At 47.8% G+C, this 16,183-nt stretch overlaps 1 protein-coding gene across 42 annotated transcripts in view; it reads left to right on the top strand.

The window, feature by feature from the left end:
- Positions 1-16,183, top strand: part of MAP2 (microtubule associated protein 2) — a 291,706-nt gene that overhangs the window by 92,313 nt on the left and 183,210 nt on the right. For 38 of the 42 annotated variants that reach the window (XM_077919568.1, XM_077919560.1, XM_077919532.1 and 35 more), the window contains one exon: positions 14,642-14,712. The exons of the other annotated variants lie outside the window; for them this stretch is intronic. The gene's annotated coding sequence lies outside the window, so the exon portion shown is untranslated. The remainder of the gene's footprint in view (positions 1-14,641; positions 14,713-16,183) is intronic. 42 annotated transcript variants of the gene reach the window in all.

Here is a 16,183-nt window from a genome sequence, read left to right as displayed (position 1 = left end):
GACTGGACTGGGGCCCTTGGGGGATCTGGGCGGGATTCTTGGCAGGCCTGGCAGTGTTTGACCCAGGCCTCTATCTCTCCGTCGATCCCCGGCCACCACACATAACTCCTGGCAAGGGCTTTCATTCTTACTACCCCTGGGTGTGTCTCGTGTAGGGCTGTGAGGACCCTTTTGCGGAGGGGCTGGGGAACAACGACCCTGCTTCCCCATAACAGGCATCCCTTGTGGGCTGACAGTTCATGTTTGCGGGTTGTGTAGCCGGCGAATTCTGGCCCGGGGCTGCTGCTGGGCCATCCCCTCCACACCCAGTCCAGGACCCGGGAGATGACCCTATCTTTCTTGGAATGGTGTGCGACTTCTTGTGCCTGAATGGGGCGGTCGGGAAGCAGCTCCAGGCTCATAACCTCTTGTGCAGGTGCTGGGTCGGGGCCTGTTTCCGGTAGTGGTAGCCTGCTGAGGGCGTCCGCATGGCCCATCGCCTTCCCAGGGCGGTGAATCAGTGCATACTGGTAGCTGGCAAGGAAAATTGACCACATGAGGACGCGAGGAGACAGCACTTGGGGGGTCTGCTTTTCGGGGGCAAACAAGCCAAGCAACGGCTTGTGGTCAGTCACCACGGTGAAGGGCCGCCCGTACAAGAAATCATGGATTTTTTTTACAATTCCACATTAAAAAGATGCACAATGACATTCATTCTTTTGAAGGAAACTAGTTAGTCAAGATTTTATCAGGAAGTAGCATATTTGTAACCTGAAAGATGAATAAATCCTTCTCACAGCCATGAAACTGCTACCTGAGGAGTTAAGGACAGATGACCTATTTAAGAATCAAGGACAGAACATCCTTTGTAGAATTAAGGTACTTAAGCTTTGGATTTGCTTCACTGGAGCACTTTTGAGGAACAGAGTCTCAGAATTTTTAGGCAGATTTTCTAATGGTGAAATTTGCAGAGCAAAGCTCTGCCTATTAAGAGCTGGTGTTTCACTATTGCTCCACCTTGTCAGCACTGTCTCAATTTGATCTGACGGGCAATAGATTAACAAACTTTGCAGCCTAATAATGTTTAACAGGAGATAAGAGAAATTGAACTAGAACTCCTCAGCTAAGGTGGGTTTTCAAAAACTCTTTGTGACTCCTGGAGATGTGACTCCTGGAGATGTTCCCATGAAAAAAGAAAGCAGAGAGAGAAAGATAATGTTTGAGTAGACCCCAAGGTAAAACAATATCGAGCACATTATATTTGCATGGAAAAACTTTATCCACAGGATAATTTTGCCCTATGTCCTCAGCGTCTATAGGTGGATCTCATTTACTTCAAAAGATATAAGATTTTTTTTTTTAAATGGGAGGGGCATACACTGAATCAGAATATCTTGCAGCCATGTGAAAATATATTTAGGGGTAGAGGTGTGTGGTTTTCAGCAGAGATGAGTGCCACAGCCCCATTGCCACCTTTGACTGGACTTAACCATCCAGGGGTCCTTTACCTTTACAGCAGTCAGCCTCCATAATAAGAGTATTATAAGAAAATAGAGCACTTTCCAGTTTACTAGATTTTTGTATTTCCCTTGCCAAAGAACCCAGTACAATTTGAATCACATTCAAATGTGAATTTGAATTTGTATTTTATTTGTATATTAATTAAAATACAATTTATCTCCTTAAAAAAAAAAGACTCCCAAGGTGGCTAGCAATCAAGTTAAAATCCACAATAAAACATCAAGATACATAAAACAGTAAACAGAAAAGAGAAGAAACCATGAGAAGATCAGCACAGCAAGTAAACTATCATCAGATCAGTTAACTTCGAGGTCAGCAGTTTTGTTAACCACCAAACTGGTCTGAACATGGCTTAACTGGATGGTGGAAGGCCAGTAATGTTGGGGGCAAGGAGACCATTACACAATTGTGGCTCTACGACCCAAAAAAGTCCCATCTTACTTGCTGTACCTCAGATGATGGAGGAAACAGAGAAGGGCTTCAGTTAATGTTCAGATCAGTACTTGTGCATAAAGATGGTCCTTGAGATATCATAGTTCTACACTGGTTAGGGTACTCAGAGATTAAACCTGGACTTTGAATTGAGCCTGGAAGCCAGTGGGTAACCAATGAAATAAGACTGGATAAAAGTGGCGGGAGGTGCCTCTTGTTGGAGTACCGTAGAAAGCATAGGCACACATCCAAAAGACATGTGCACAATATGAAGCGTATTAGCAGAGTCAGTGAAAGCAAAATTGTGTAGGAATTGTGGCATCAAGTATTTTATTATTTACAGCAAAAGAAACACATTTTGCGTGAGCTCCTTCTCACACATCCTCTCTAGCCCTTAGCTGGACAGAGAGCAAAAGCGGAAGATTGTCAGCTTGACTTCCGCTCACACACACAGTGATAAGAAATGAAATCACCTGATCACGTGACCCTCTGCAACAGTGGCAGTGGAAAATACTAACAAAAAGTTCTCCATACACCTTGTCCTAGTCCATACTGACTTCAGCATAACTATACATCATTGGAAAATTCATATACAGCACGTTACAGCTGCCCCAGCTGGATGCGACTGAGGCAGGGCTGGCTAACTTGTGACCTTCTAGATGTTGTTGAACTCCCACCAGACCCAACAAGCATGGCCAATGGCCAGGGATGATGGGAGCTGTAGTTCAGCAACACCTGGAGGGCCATAGGTTCCGCTCCCTGCACTATGTATGGAATGAATGAGAGGTCAATTTTTTTCAAGGTAAGTCTTCAGCAGGTGAACCAACCTAAGCTGCTAAGAGGCACTCTATACTTCTTACATGAGCTTCTGGATGCAGTGATGGATCCTGGAGCACACACAAGCTCTGACCCTGATTTTTATGGTGCAACACCAACCCAAACAGGTTGGACACCCTAAAACTTATTAGTGTTCCTTCTGTTTTCCTTCATATTTTGTAAAAAAACAACAGAACACCTTTTGAAAGAGTTAACAAAGATATCTTGGAGATACGTGTGTGTCAGGGGCTCAGGAGCAGAGGGACAGGAAAGGGAGGAATTAGAGACCGAGGGGGAGGAATCCGAGGGAGAAGTGAGCGATGAGAGCCGCCCGAGGTCTCTAAGTCTCTCCAGCGAATCGGAGGATTCACAGAAAGGGGCTCCCGTGGTCAGAGCTAGGGGGTTGCCAGAGGGAACACCTCAGGAAGGAGGGGACAGAGGGGACTCAGAGAGCAGCAGCTGGAAATCGGGACCAGCTTCCCCACCGGAGAGCAGTAGGGGGGAGGAGTCCCAGGCATCGGCAGCAGGCAGCTTTCCGTCAGCGGAAGGACATGAGTCAGGGTTAGCCACGCCTGCATCAGAGAGCGAGGAAACGGTCAAAAGGAAGGTCGGAGGCAGCGCGCGCGCGCCAAGTTCAAATGTACAAGAGGGTGGCGCAATGAGCAGCCCGGATAGGGAGCCAGGTCCTAAAGCCCGCCGAAGGGAGGGGGAAGAATCCGAGGGGTCCGCCTCCGAAGCGTCCAGGAAGGAAGGGACCCAGGGGGGTGGTAGGACCCAGAGGCGGAAGGAGAGACGGAAAAGGTGGAGTAAGGCTAGACTCTTAAGCTGGTGTACAGGGGGCGGAGACTCAGACGGAGCTTCGCCGGTCTAGTGTCTAGACGTAGAGACGCACGCTAGGGTTTGAAAATGGATAATGTACTTCAATAAAGACTTTTGTATATTACCGCTGGCTAGCGTGGGTCCTCTGTGAGCTGGGACCTGGAGGCAGTCTCTGACAGTAAGCTCCGTCTCACTGTTTCATCAGTTTTCTTCACCGAAGGAGTCGCTGCGTGAGTATACGCAGCGCGGGAAGAAGACTGGTGCCTCGCGAGCTCACAAGAGTCAGGCGAAATGACTACCGAACAGCAAATAGCTGCCTTGCAAAATGCGGTGACACAACTCAACGCGGAGGTAATCGCATCCAGGAAGAGAGAAGACGACGCGGCTGCTGCCTGCAGAGATCTCCAAGCCAGGTTGGAAGTGCTTGCGAAGCAGGGGCAACCGGGACCCAGATCCGAGGGGATTGGGTTGGGGAAGAGAGGAGGCAGCATTGTATCTCAGTTCGATGGGAATTTACAGCACTACCCCAATTTCCGAGCAGACGTGCAGTTTGTGCTGAAACTGCTGGAAAAAAACTTTAGAGATGAGCAAGAGAAGGTGGGGTTTATCTTGTCCCATTTGCAAGGGGACGCGAAAGCATGGCTGCGCAATCTGTGGAGAGATAAGGATCCAGCGCTCCAAAGCGCAGATGCATTCATTAAAGCAATGGATTCCTGCTTTTTATCAAACATTGACATTGACATTGCCCGGAAGGACATATTTGGGCTAAGACAAGGGAAAGCCAGCGTAAGGCAGTTTCATTCCCGCTTTTTTGCATTGGTCAACGTCCTGGGTTGGAATAAGGATTCTCCGCCTGTTAGAGACCTCTTTTGGGAGGGATTGAACCCGCAGGTCAAGGATGAGATCGCAAGGGGGGAGAGACCCAAAACCACTCAGCAAGTGGTTGAAAGAGCGCTAACGGTGGGGGTGCGGCTGGAAGAACGCCCATGGAGCAAAGAAGAAGGGCGTTGGGGACGCACACCAGCGAGAGGGCCTCCCCTCTTGCCCAGGGATGTCGCGCGTGCGCAGTCCACGCCTCCACAGGGAGGGGGCGAAGAGCCGATGGAGATTGGCGGTGCTAGGGCTCACTCAGCAACCAGAGCCTTAACACCGGGAGCAGTCAAAACGAAGCCGCCTAGAGGGAACAGGAAGTGCTATATCTGTGAAAGTGGACAGCACATGGCGAAAGAGTGTCCCCAGAGGCTCCACAAGCACACTGCAGCTTCCTTGACAGTAATGGAAGCAAATCAGCAAAGAGGACCACAGCAGGGAAACGACGGAGTCTGGCTGGAAACGGAGGCACTGGGGCCCAGCCAGACGAGTCAGTGAAGAAGTCCCCAGAGATTTTGCAGCCCACAGACCCCCTCCCGCCCAAACCAGTGGTACAGCTCACCGCATCGCTCCAGCTGCCCAATGGACTCACCTTAGAAGTGCCTATTACGATTGACTCTGGCAGTAATGCGGACTTTATAGGACTGGAGTTTATTCAGCAACACAACATAGCGCTACTGCCAGCCACGCTGCCCCTGAAGGTGGTCACAGTAGATGGCAGGGAACTGCTGGGGGGGCAGGTGGTACAGCAGACACCACCTATGGTGATGCAAATTGGGAATCACCGGGAAGTCATCAGCTTCAATGTCACCCAATTGTCGGACACGCCCGTAGTTTTGGGCATGAGTTGGCTGCACAGGCACAGCCCAGCATTGGCTTGGTACCAACGCCAACTGACTTTTGGCTCCTCCTACTGTGCGTAACATTGCATCCTACCTAGCCCAGAAGGGGAGGAGGATGACCCGCAGCTACATTTGGGCACGCTGCAAGCAGTGCCTCTCAAGTATGCGGAATTTTTGGAGGTATTCTGTGAGAAGGAGGCGGACAAGCTACCTCCGCACAGACCCTATGACTGCAAGATTGACCTCCTGCCGGGGGCGACGCTGCCAACCGGGAAACTGTATTCCATGTCTGAGGATGAACTGCAGGAACTCAGGGAGTTCATAGATCACAATTTGAAGCGCGGGTTCATCCGGGAGTCGAAAGCGGTGGGAGGCAGCCCAGTATTCTTTGTGAAGAAGCGGGATACGCCCCAAAAAAGACTGGTGGTGGACTATAGAATTTTGAACTCGAAAACCAAGCCCTCGGCCTTCCCCATGCCCAAGATAGACGACCTGCTCGCGACGGTGAGGAAAGGACGCGTTTTTACCAAGTTGGATCTGCGAGGGGCGTACAACCTGATTCGCATGCGGGAGGGCGACGAGTGGAAGACGGCCATGTTCACGCCACTGGGCACCTACGAATACAGAGTTATGCCCTTCGGATTACAAAATGGCTCTCACTGTTTTCAAGCCTTCATGCATCACGTGTTGGCGGGACTCCTTTACAAGAAGTGCGTATGCTTCCTGGACGACATCCTGATATTTTCTGAGTCGCGAGAGGCGCACGAGAGGGATGTCAGGGAAGTTCTGCAGCGACTGAAGGAGCACAGGCTGTACGCCAAGCTGGAGAAGTGCCAGTTCGACATGACGGAGGTGGATTTCCTGGGCTACAAACTGTCGGACAAGGGGCTCGCCATGGACAGCGCCAAGGTTCGCTCAGTATTGGACTGGAAAAGCCCGCGCAATCGGAAGGAAGTCCAGCGGTTTGTCGGCTTTGCCAACTTTTACCGCAAGTTCATCAAGGGGTTCGCTATGCAGACGGCGGCCATCACCGACACGCTCAGCTCCAAGAAGAAGAAATTCATCTGGACGGAGCAAGCGGAGCAGTCCTTTCAGAAACTCAAGCGCCTCTTCGCGTCCGAAGAGCAGCTGCTGCATGTGAATCCCAGCAGACCGATGAGGGTGGAGACAGACGCCTCAGACAGAGCCGTGGGAGCCGTCCTGTTGCAACAAGACCAGCAGGGGGACTGGAGGCCGTGCGCCTTCTACTCGAGGAAGCTCAGCAAGTCGGAGCAGAATTACACCATCTGGGACAGGGAGTTGCTAGCCATCCATGCAGCGTTCAAGGCATGGCGGCACTTCCTTATCGGAGCCAGACACACAGTGCAGGTCCGCACGGACCACAAGAATCTGGAGTATTGGCGCACGGCGAGGTTCCTGAACCAGAGGCACATTAGATGGGCGGAGTTCTTCGCGGACTTCGACTTCAAGATAGAGTACATCCCGGGCGACAACAACGTAATGGCGGATGCATTGTCCAGAAAGCCGCAATACCTCGAGGAGGCGGCACCGTCGGCGGCCAAGCACATTTTCGCACCGGAAGCGTGGGCATGCGCTTCGGCAACCGTGGACCTGGACGCCGTACGTCAAGCGCTGCAGGAGGACCCCTTCGCACGAACCAAGATGGAGGAGGTGCACAAGGGCACGGCGAAGGACGACGAGTTCCAGATAAGAGACGGGTTACTCATCCGCAAGGGAGCGCTCTACGTGCCGGGAGACGACCTCCGCGCAAGGGTACTGCAGCAGCTACACGACTCTCCCACCGCCGGGCACTTTGGCAAAGAAAAGACGGTAGAATTAGTGGCCAGAGACTTTTGGTGGCCCAAGATGCGGGGGGAAGTAGCGGATTACGTCTCGAGATGCGACACCTGCCAGAGGGCCAAGTCAGTTCACAAACCGCCGGCGGGACTGCTGGAACCGCTGCAGACACCATCGGAACCGTAGGAGAGGGTGGCCCTGGACTTTGTCACGGACCTGCCCAGTTCGAGGGGAAAGACAGCAGTGCTAGTGGTGGTGGACATGTTTACCAAAATGGCACACTTCATTCCGTGTGCGAAGGTGGCCACGGCGGAACAGACCGCCAAACTGTTCATAGACCACGTGTTTAAAGTCCACGGTCTGCCACGGTCTATTCTCTCCGACCGGGGGCGACAGTTCATCTCGAACTTCTGGCAGAAGCTGATGGGCATCCTGAACGTCAAGATCAATCTAGCGTCGGCGAGACACCCACAGACCAACGGGCAAGCGGAGAGGGTCAACGCCATCATGCAGCAGTACCTGAGATGTTACGCCAATCAGCAGCCTACGACATGGGTAGACTACCTGCCCCTCGCAGAGTTCGCTTACAACAATACGAAGCACGTGTCGACAGGGGTGACGCCGTTCTTCGCCAACAACGGGAGGCATCCCAGAACCTTCCCGGGTTTAGAGAGAGTGGGGGAGGGGGAGCCACAGGCAGCGGAAGCCTTAGCGTCGGAGTTGCAGGAAGTCCACGAACAGCTCAGGAGGCAGTTAGAACTAGCAAAGCACGCATACAAACTGCAAGCTGACAGACACAGAAGAGTTGGGGAAGACATACAGGTGGGAGACTGGGTCTGGTTAGCAGCGCAAGCAGTGCCGACCAGATCGTTAGCGAAGAAGAAGCTAGGGCATAAGCAGCTAGGGCCCTACCAAGTCCAGGCACAGGTCAATCCAGTGGCCTTCCGGTTGGCACTTCCGGAGGGTTCCAGAATGCATCCGGTGTTCCATAGATCGGTGCTCACACCCTACAAAGCACCTCATAGATTTCAGGAGCCAGGCACAGCGCCAGACCCGCTAAGAGAAGGGCCCAGAAAGGGAGGGTCGCCAAGAGGGGGGCACATCAACGAGGTCACAGAGATTTTAGACTCGAGATGGGGGGAAGAGGGAGTAGAATATCTCCTAGCCAGAGAGGGTACCCCGGCCAGTGCCAACAGTTGGGTGCCGGACTATGCCTTGGAGGAGCCTCTGCTCAAGGAAGAATTTCATGCCCTCTTCCCACACAGGCCCATGCCAGCCGAGTATTTCGATGACTGGCTCTTCACACCCACACTTTCAGCCAGCACGTTCCAGGGGTTCGCCTCGGACGAGGAACCGGCACCAGCCACACGCTCCCCGGAGGGCTCACCCTCGGGGTCTGCCTCAGACCACTCTTATTGGTGGGACGATCGACCAGAGGAGCAGTGGCGCAGGAAGTGGCTGGGGGGTCCTTGGCAGACATCACCCTCAGAGGGGAACGGGGGGGAGACGGACATGGACGTGTGGGGGGAGGACGTGGGGTTCGAACACGAAGGCAGAGACATGGAAGCAGATGAGATCGACGTCAACGAGTGCACGGAGAACGAGCCGGACCTAGCCGTTTGATGTACGACACGGGGGACGAACTGTATCCGGCACTCACCCCCGCTACGACGGAGCACCCAGTACCCACACCGGAAGGAGGGGAGGGGGGAAGGGGGGGCTTCGAGGGGGGGATGGATGTCAGGGGCTCAGGAGCAGAGGGACAGGAAAGGGAGGAATTAGAGACCGAGGGGGAGGAATCCGAGGGAGAAGTGAGCGATGAGAGCCGCCCGAGGTCTCTAAGTCTCTCCAGCGAATCGGAGGATTCACAGAAAGGGGCTCCCGTGGTCAGAGCTAGGGGGTTGCCAGAGGGAACACCTCAGGAAGGAGGGGACAGAGGGGACTCAGAGAGCAGCAGCTGGAAATCGGGACCAGCTTCCCCACCGGAGAGCAGTAGGGGGGAGGAGTCCCAGGCATCGGCAGCAGGCAGCTTTCCGTCAGCGGAAGGACATGAGTCAGGGTTAGCCACGCCTGCATCAGAGAGCGAGGAAACGGTCAAAAGGAAGGTCGGAGGCAGCGCGCGCGCGCCAAGTTCAAATGTACAAGAGGGTGGCGCAATGAGCAGCCCGGATAGGGAGCCAGGTCCTAAAGCCCGCCGAAGGGAGGGGGAAGAATCCGAGGGGTCCGCCTCCGAAGCGTCCAGGAAGGAAGGGACCCAGGGGGGTGGTAGGACCCAGAGGCGGAAGGAGAGACGGAAAAGGTGGAGTAAGGCTAGACTCTTAAGCTGGTGTACAGGGGGCGGAGACTCAGACGGAGCTTCGCCGGTCTAGTGTCTAGACGTAGAGACGCACGCTAGGGTTTGAAAATGGATAATGTACTTCAATAAAGACTTTTGTATATTACCGCTGGCTAGCGTGGGTCCTCTGTGAGCTGGGACCTGGAGGCAGTCTCTGACAGTGTGTGACATTCAGTGTAACATTTTCTGGCTTCAAACCATTGGGAATAAGCATGATACAACCTTTCTCCATGAGTGTGTCCATTCAGGTGTTAAATACAGTAAATAGAATAAAAATTAATTCCCCTCCAGTTGCTGCACAGTATGTTGCACATACTGTCACTGAGTCATCCACTAAGATTTCTGGTTCCTTTTTCTGCCAGGTTCCCTCCCCTGCTGCCAAATTTTCATCAGTTTACATTTGCGTACGTTGACTTCTGTTAAATCCTGTGGATGCAAAAGCAAAAAGTGTGTTTGGAGAGAACGAAAGGGAGAGGTAGAGTAGGCAACATATTAGAACTAGTATTCTGTCCATTGCTTCTATCACTGATTGATTGTGTGTCTCACGGCTTTCACAAAATGCCCCAGAGTCTCCCACGAGGGGAAAAAAAAGATACAATCTGCTGCATGATACTGAATTTACTCTTATTACTGAAAAAAATGTGCAAGCTTTTCTCTTAAACAAAGTTGATGTTTGCTCCCTTTTAAGAAAGAGGTCTATACCTTTTAATCTCCTGAATGTGAGAAACAGCAATGTATCAAACAAGAAAGTAGCCAGACTTTTAAATTAGTGCTGTACCTGATAATTAACATTTAATGTATCTTCCTGGGTTTTCTTGTTCTTCAACTTCTTATTTGTTGGAGGGCAGAGGAACCAAGACTAATGCAGTAACAATGGTCTGTAATTACACAGCATGTGGTCCCTCTGGGATGCTTCTCCACCATGGGATTTATTATCTGTCTCACTTGCATAAATAACAAGATGTAAATTATCCCCCAGTGTTAGTAATGCCACTCTGTAATTGTAGAAGAGCCAATTTCATGGTGAAAATAATGCAGTGAAAAGGTGTAATGCAGCTTAATGTTATGCAGGTTTACTCAGAGGTAAGGCCCCACCAGCACCATACATTTAAAGCAGTATTACAGCATTTTGAATCCTGAGAAGTGAAATTTGTTAAGCGTGCTGAGAGTTGTTAGGAGGCCCCTATTCCCCTTGCAGTATCCAGCATGGTTTAAGAGTCAATCCCTCTTCCCAGGAAACTGGAAATTGTAGTTCTGTGTGGGGAACTCACCTTTTAGCATCCTTAACAAACAGCAGTTCCCATGATTCTTTGGCCATGAGTGTTTAATCTGGGATGATACTGTGTAACTGAGTAGTGCAGACGGGGCCTAAATTTCATTGTGTCCCCAACAAAATGCTACACATTGCGCACACTCCAAGAGCCAGCGGCCAGGAGAAGGTAATTGCTACCCCTTATTCTGGTGAATTCCCAGTAGTGATGTATGGAAGTGAGAGTTGGACCATAAAGAAGACTGATTGCTGAAGAAAGAGGAGGAGGAGGAGGAGTTTGGATTTGATATCCCGCTTTATCACTACCCAAAGGAGTCTCAAAGCGGCTAACATTCTCCTTTCCCTTCCTCCCCCACAACAAACACTCTGTGAGGTGAGTGAGGCTGAGAGACTTCAAAGAAGTGTGACTAGCCCAAGGTCACCCAGCAGCTGCATGTGGAGGAGCGGAGACACGAACCCGGTTCACCAGATTATGAGTCTACCGCTCTTAACCACTATACCACACTGGCTCTCCATTGAATTGATGCTTTTGAATTATGGTGCTGGAGGAGACTCTTGAGAGTCCCATGGACTGCAAGAAGATCAAATCTATCCATTCTTAAGGAAATCAGCCCTGAGTGCTCACTGGAAGGACAGATCCTGAAGCTGAGGCTCCAAGACTTTGGCAATCTCATGAGAAGAGAAGACTCCCTGGAAGAGAGGGAGAAGAGAAGACTCCCTGGAAGACTCCCATGAGAAGAGAAGACCCTGATGTTGGGAAAGATTGAGGGCACAAGGAGAAGGGGACGACAGAGGACGAGCTGGTTGGACAGTGTTCTCGAAGCTACCAGCATGAGCTTGACCAAACTGCAGGAGGCAGTGGAAGACATGAGTGCCTGGTGTGCTCTGGTTCATGGGGTCACGAAGAGTCAGACACGACTAAACGACTAAACAACAACAACATGCTGGTGAATACAGGCATTCTGTTGAATACTGTTGCTAATTTCTGTATTTCTGTTCTGTACTGAGACAGATTCAAGGAGTGGCAATAGCATGGGACAATGGACAGGGTAATTACATTGGCCAACAGTCCAGCCCACAACCTGTAGCACAATCCTTAAAGCTCTTTTAAATGGAGAGGTTTTCTTTTTTAAAAAGTTTTCCAAAATTGCTTCCTCTCTGCTTTTCAGTTATGATTGCCTGGGCAGTTGATATCTTCCTAATTCTAATTGTTTCCCAAGCCTACAGGAATGAAATATTTGCTTTTCATTCATAGTGCCCATGTAAGATTCTTACAAACCTGCTTGTTAAATAGCTCCTAAGTCAGCATCTTATGTGGAAAGGAAATTATGTTTGTCTAGTGCACTTATAACCCCCACCCCGCCTTCAAGTCTCAGCTAGGAACTTCATGCTCTTATTCAGATGCTAATATAAGCCATCTGCTTCTTTAACTGAGGCAGGCAACTAAGCCATGTGACCTCAGTTATTACCATTGCCCTCTTTCTGAGAACTCATTCGCTGTTAAACCCTGAACAATTATCAGCTGATTAGGATAATTTTAAAAGATTTTCAGAATCCTGGGGCAACCGCTACTTTCCCAAATCATGCATTGCTGAATGCACATTAGTTATAAAAAGGAAAGCAAATCTTTTTAAAGACAGAATTTCTATTTTAGTGCATTAGATTATTATACATTGCTTGTTACATAGAATGTAGATTCTATATTAGATCCCATTTGCAGAATTAGATTTACTGAATTTGAGGTTACGTATACAAAATTATAGCTTCTTTTATGGCAAGTGAAGCTTGATCTGCCATTTTTAGCAATGCATTGTGATAAATGTGAACATTTCTCAGTTAAGGGCTACTTCACCCATTAGTTTCTTGTTAGCTGAGAGTGTTTGAATGGAAGAGCAAAATCTGGTATGCCTGTGTATGTTGTCAGGTATGAAAACTGTGCCATGTGTCTTTTGCTCTGGAGAGGAATCTTTCGTCAGATGAAGCACCTCCCCCTTTCCAAATAAGTTTAAGTTTATCCTCTTTTTAGATCAGTATGGTCCAAAACAAAACATGGATATATATTCCTCTTTCTTGTCTACCCCACAGTTTTTTCCTTCTGCTTCCAGTTCCTTCTGCTTCCAGTTCCCATCTTTATGTCATTTTATAGAAACACTGTTAAATGAAAATGGTGTTCAGCCACCATGTGAAAAAAGCATGCAATACATCTTCTGTGTGGAATATCTGGCCCTTGAGCACAAGGCTGTTTGATGCTCACTTGCCCTACACCTGAAGTCATATATAACATCAGGGCAGGAAAAGATGGCAAAGTGTGACTTACCCCTGTGCCTTTGCAAGACCAGCTATTAAGCTGATCAAATGAGCAGCAGGGCTTCCCAAGCACTGATGAACAACTGATTCCTGGCACTTGCAAATCCCTTACCTAATGTGTCTTCAAAATCCATTTGCAGGTGTGGTTTGGATTCAAATGATGCCTTCAGTCAGGGTCAGCCCCCCCCCCTCTGTTTGCAAGCATGGTTTGAATCCAAACTGTCCGTAGACCGAGAAGGAAAACGCCTGTGTGCATGTACAGCCTGGAAACCAACCAGCTGATTGGCACACTTCAAAGGAGCTTGCTCTCAGTGCAGATTGGCCCAGAGAGTGAGACCTCTTGAAGCTGTCACCTGATGTCAGGTGATTGATAGGTCTAGTCTTTCTGTCAAAGTTGGCCTGTGTTGTGTGAGAGAGAGACTCCAGTGCGCCAGCTGGATTCAATTCACCACCCATCTACAACATCTGCTCTAACCAAAATACTTTTTCAGAATTTGAAATAATAATCCATCGATATTTCACAAAATGCAGACACCTAAGTTCAGAATTTTATTAATTAGCTTTTTTTCCATCCCTCCTTTCAGGGCAACCATCCTCACAATACGATAAAGAACATGAAATTACAGTTAGAAAAAGAACATTTTAAGACTGTGACATTTTACCACATCCGGACCACCATTTTACACAGGGAAGAAACCACAAAATATTGTGTTGGAAATAGTTATATTGCCTTACAGTGTACAGAAAATGATGTGGCCAGTTATACATATCTCTCAGCCAGTTTCTATAAGCCCTATCTTGATGTTGGGGGCCAATTGCCAGTTTTGATGCAGGACAGACATCCTGAGTCATAAATGTTTATATGTTGAAGGGGGTGGGGGAGGATTTAGCAGGTACAGCAACTGCATGTCTAAATCCTCTCATTTACATGGTCATTGAAGGTGCAAAAGAATCCCAGGTTTATATTGAGCCTGAGAATGTTAAAATGTTTCACTAAGCAGGATTTAAATATAAAAATTGTGGAAATTTCACTGCTTTTCCCTTTCCACTTGTTGATCACATTTCAGCAGATCCTTGTTGGAATCTCAGACATTATAAGCTTCCCCATGTAAAAATATACTAACACAGCTCATGCTCACCTTTTTGCATATACAGTGGTACCTCGGGTTACATACGCTTCAGGTTACAGACTCTGCTAACCCAGAAATAGTGCTTCAGGTTAAGAACTTTGCTTCAGGATGAGAACAGAAATCGTGCTCTGGCGGTGCGGCAGCAGCGGGAGGCCCCATTAGCTAAAGTGGTGCTTCAGGTTAAGAACAGTTTCAGGTTAAGAACAGACCTCCGGAACAAGTTAAGTACTTAACCCGAGGTACCACTGTATGTAAATTATCAGAAGTATTCCGTCTCTCTGGGAATTGTTGACTGAAATTTAAATACATAGGAACACACCATAAAGAAGCAGAAAAAAAGAAATAGATGTTTCCTATGAATTACAATTCTGTTTTGACATAACTGTGATTCGTTTTCTATTTGATGATTTTCTGACCATTATTTAAGCAGCTTAAAAATATTTTCTTTCCCTCAGATTTCAAGGGTTAATACCAATGTTGCTTTAACTTCACTTTCCCCCTTTTTTATGTCTCTCTTCTTCAGCTGGGTGAAGAGACTGGTGTCTTACATTGTCAACTAATCCAGAGGACAGTGTGCTTGTACACTACAACCAGGTCAGTGTGTTTAGGTTTCTGTAGTAAGGATGAAAGACGATTAACATATAATTATTTTTAACACTCCCTGTTTCAGAAATCCCCAACAGTAGATAGGATTAGTAGCATGTAGTTTCTGGACAGAAACAGACTTAGAGTGTCCCCCCCCCCCATAGGATAATGCAAAATGCATACATTTCCTTTTTATAAAAAATGATTTTTAATTTCAAGTAACAAAACATACCCATACAAGGAAAACAGAGTACAGAAAAAGAAAGAAAAACAGTGACTGATGGTTGCAGTTTTAGATGTTCCAAGAAAAGCACTCAAATGAATATGTTTCTTCATAAGGTTCCTTGTGTTGGTGGACAGTGGAAACCATGTTTGGTTTTCTTAACAAAGTCAATAAAAGGTGTGAGTCTTTCCCCCTCCCCTCCCCCCCAGCCAGGGCATAATTACTTTTATGAAATGGCTAATTTGTCCATAAGCATGATGTCCCATACTTGTGACATCCAGGCTTCAAAAAGATTTGCATTTAAATTTTTTAATTAAAATTAAATTTTCCTTAAAAAATTGCAATCTCTAATCTAGCTGCAGTTAATAAATGGAGAATGAAATGGAGAGAGTTGGGTTGTCTATGAATTGTAGGGACAAGGTAGTGGAGATAAGCTTCTTTCACTTGCTGGTCTAATCCTGGCAGGAAGTGGGGCAATCTTCATTTTAGGCCACTTTACTTAAAGCCTGGATGAGATACTAGATAGACTGAAGCCACTTGCTTTCAATTGATTAGAGTATTCATTTTCCTCTACAATGTGAGAATTATTGCAACAATGTCACCTGGGATTTTGAACAGATTATGATTGATTGATTATATTTCTGTGCCCCCTTTTCATTCAAATGAATCTCAAAGTGGCTTACAAACAATAAACAACAACAACATAATAGAACATCACAAAGACAACATAAATCATGTAGAATAATTAACAAATCATCAGTAAAACAATTACAAATCATCAATAAATAGCAGTAACAGGGTGAACAGCTTTGTAAATAGAAGTGATTGTGGATGTTAGCAAACACAAAATGGTATTTTTGAGCCTTCTTTTAAAACTTACAGCATTTCATAGTGGGGAGAGGTTAGAATAATGTTTGACTCATGTTGTAGTGAAAGAAAATGCTATAAACTGTTATTATATAGATGATACTCCCCATTTCTAATAAATTATTTCCCACTAATGTCCACATTTTCCCTACTAATCCAGAAAGCTGTTCCGCTTGGGTTCATAATCACTTGCTGAGAGCACCTAGAAATCTTTAATATTTCTGGAATGTATAGAAGTGTATGATTCTATGATTCTATGATTCTAAGTTGCCATATACTGAGCCAGACTATTGTTCCACATGGCTCAACACTGTCTGTTCTGCTAGCAATGGCTTTCCAGGGTCCCAAGCAGAATTCCTTACCAGAGATGTTGCCCAATTAACTAGAATT

The sequence above is a fragment of the Podarcis muralis genome, chromosome 1 (genome assembly GCF_964188315.1).
Source record: "Podarcis muralis chromosome 1, rPodMur119.hap1.1, whole genome shotgun sequence".
Classification (NCBI taxonomy): Eukaryota; Metazoa; Chordata; class Lepidosauria; order Squamata; family Lacertidae; genus Podarcis; species Podarcis muralis.
The sequence above is the reverse complement of the archived record's forward strand: the minus strand, read 5'-3'. Positions and strand labels throughout refer to the sequence as shown.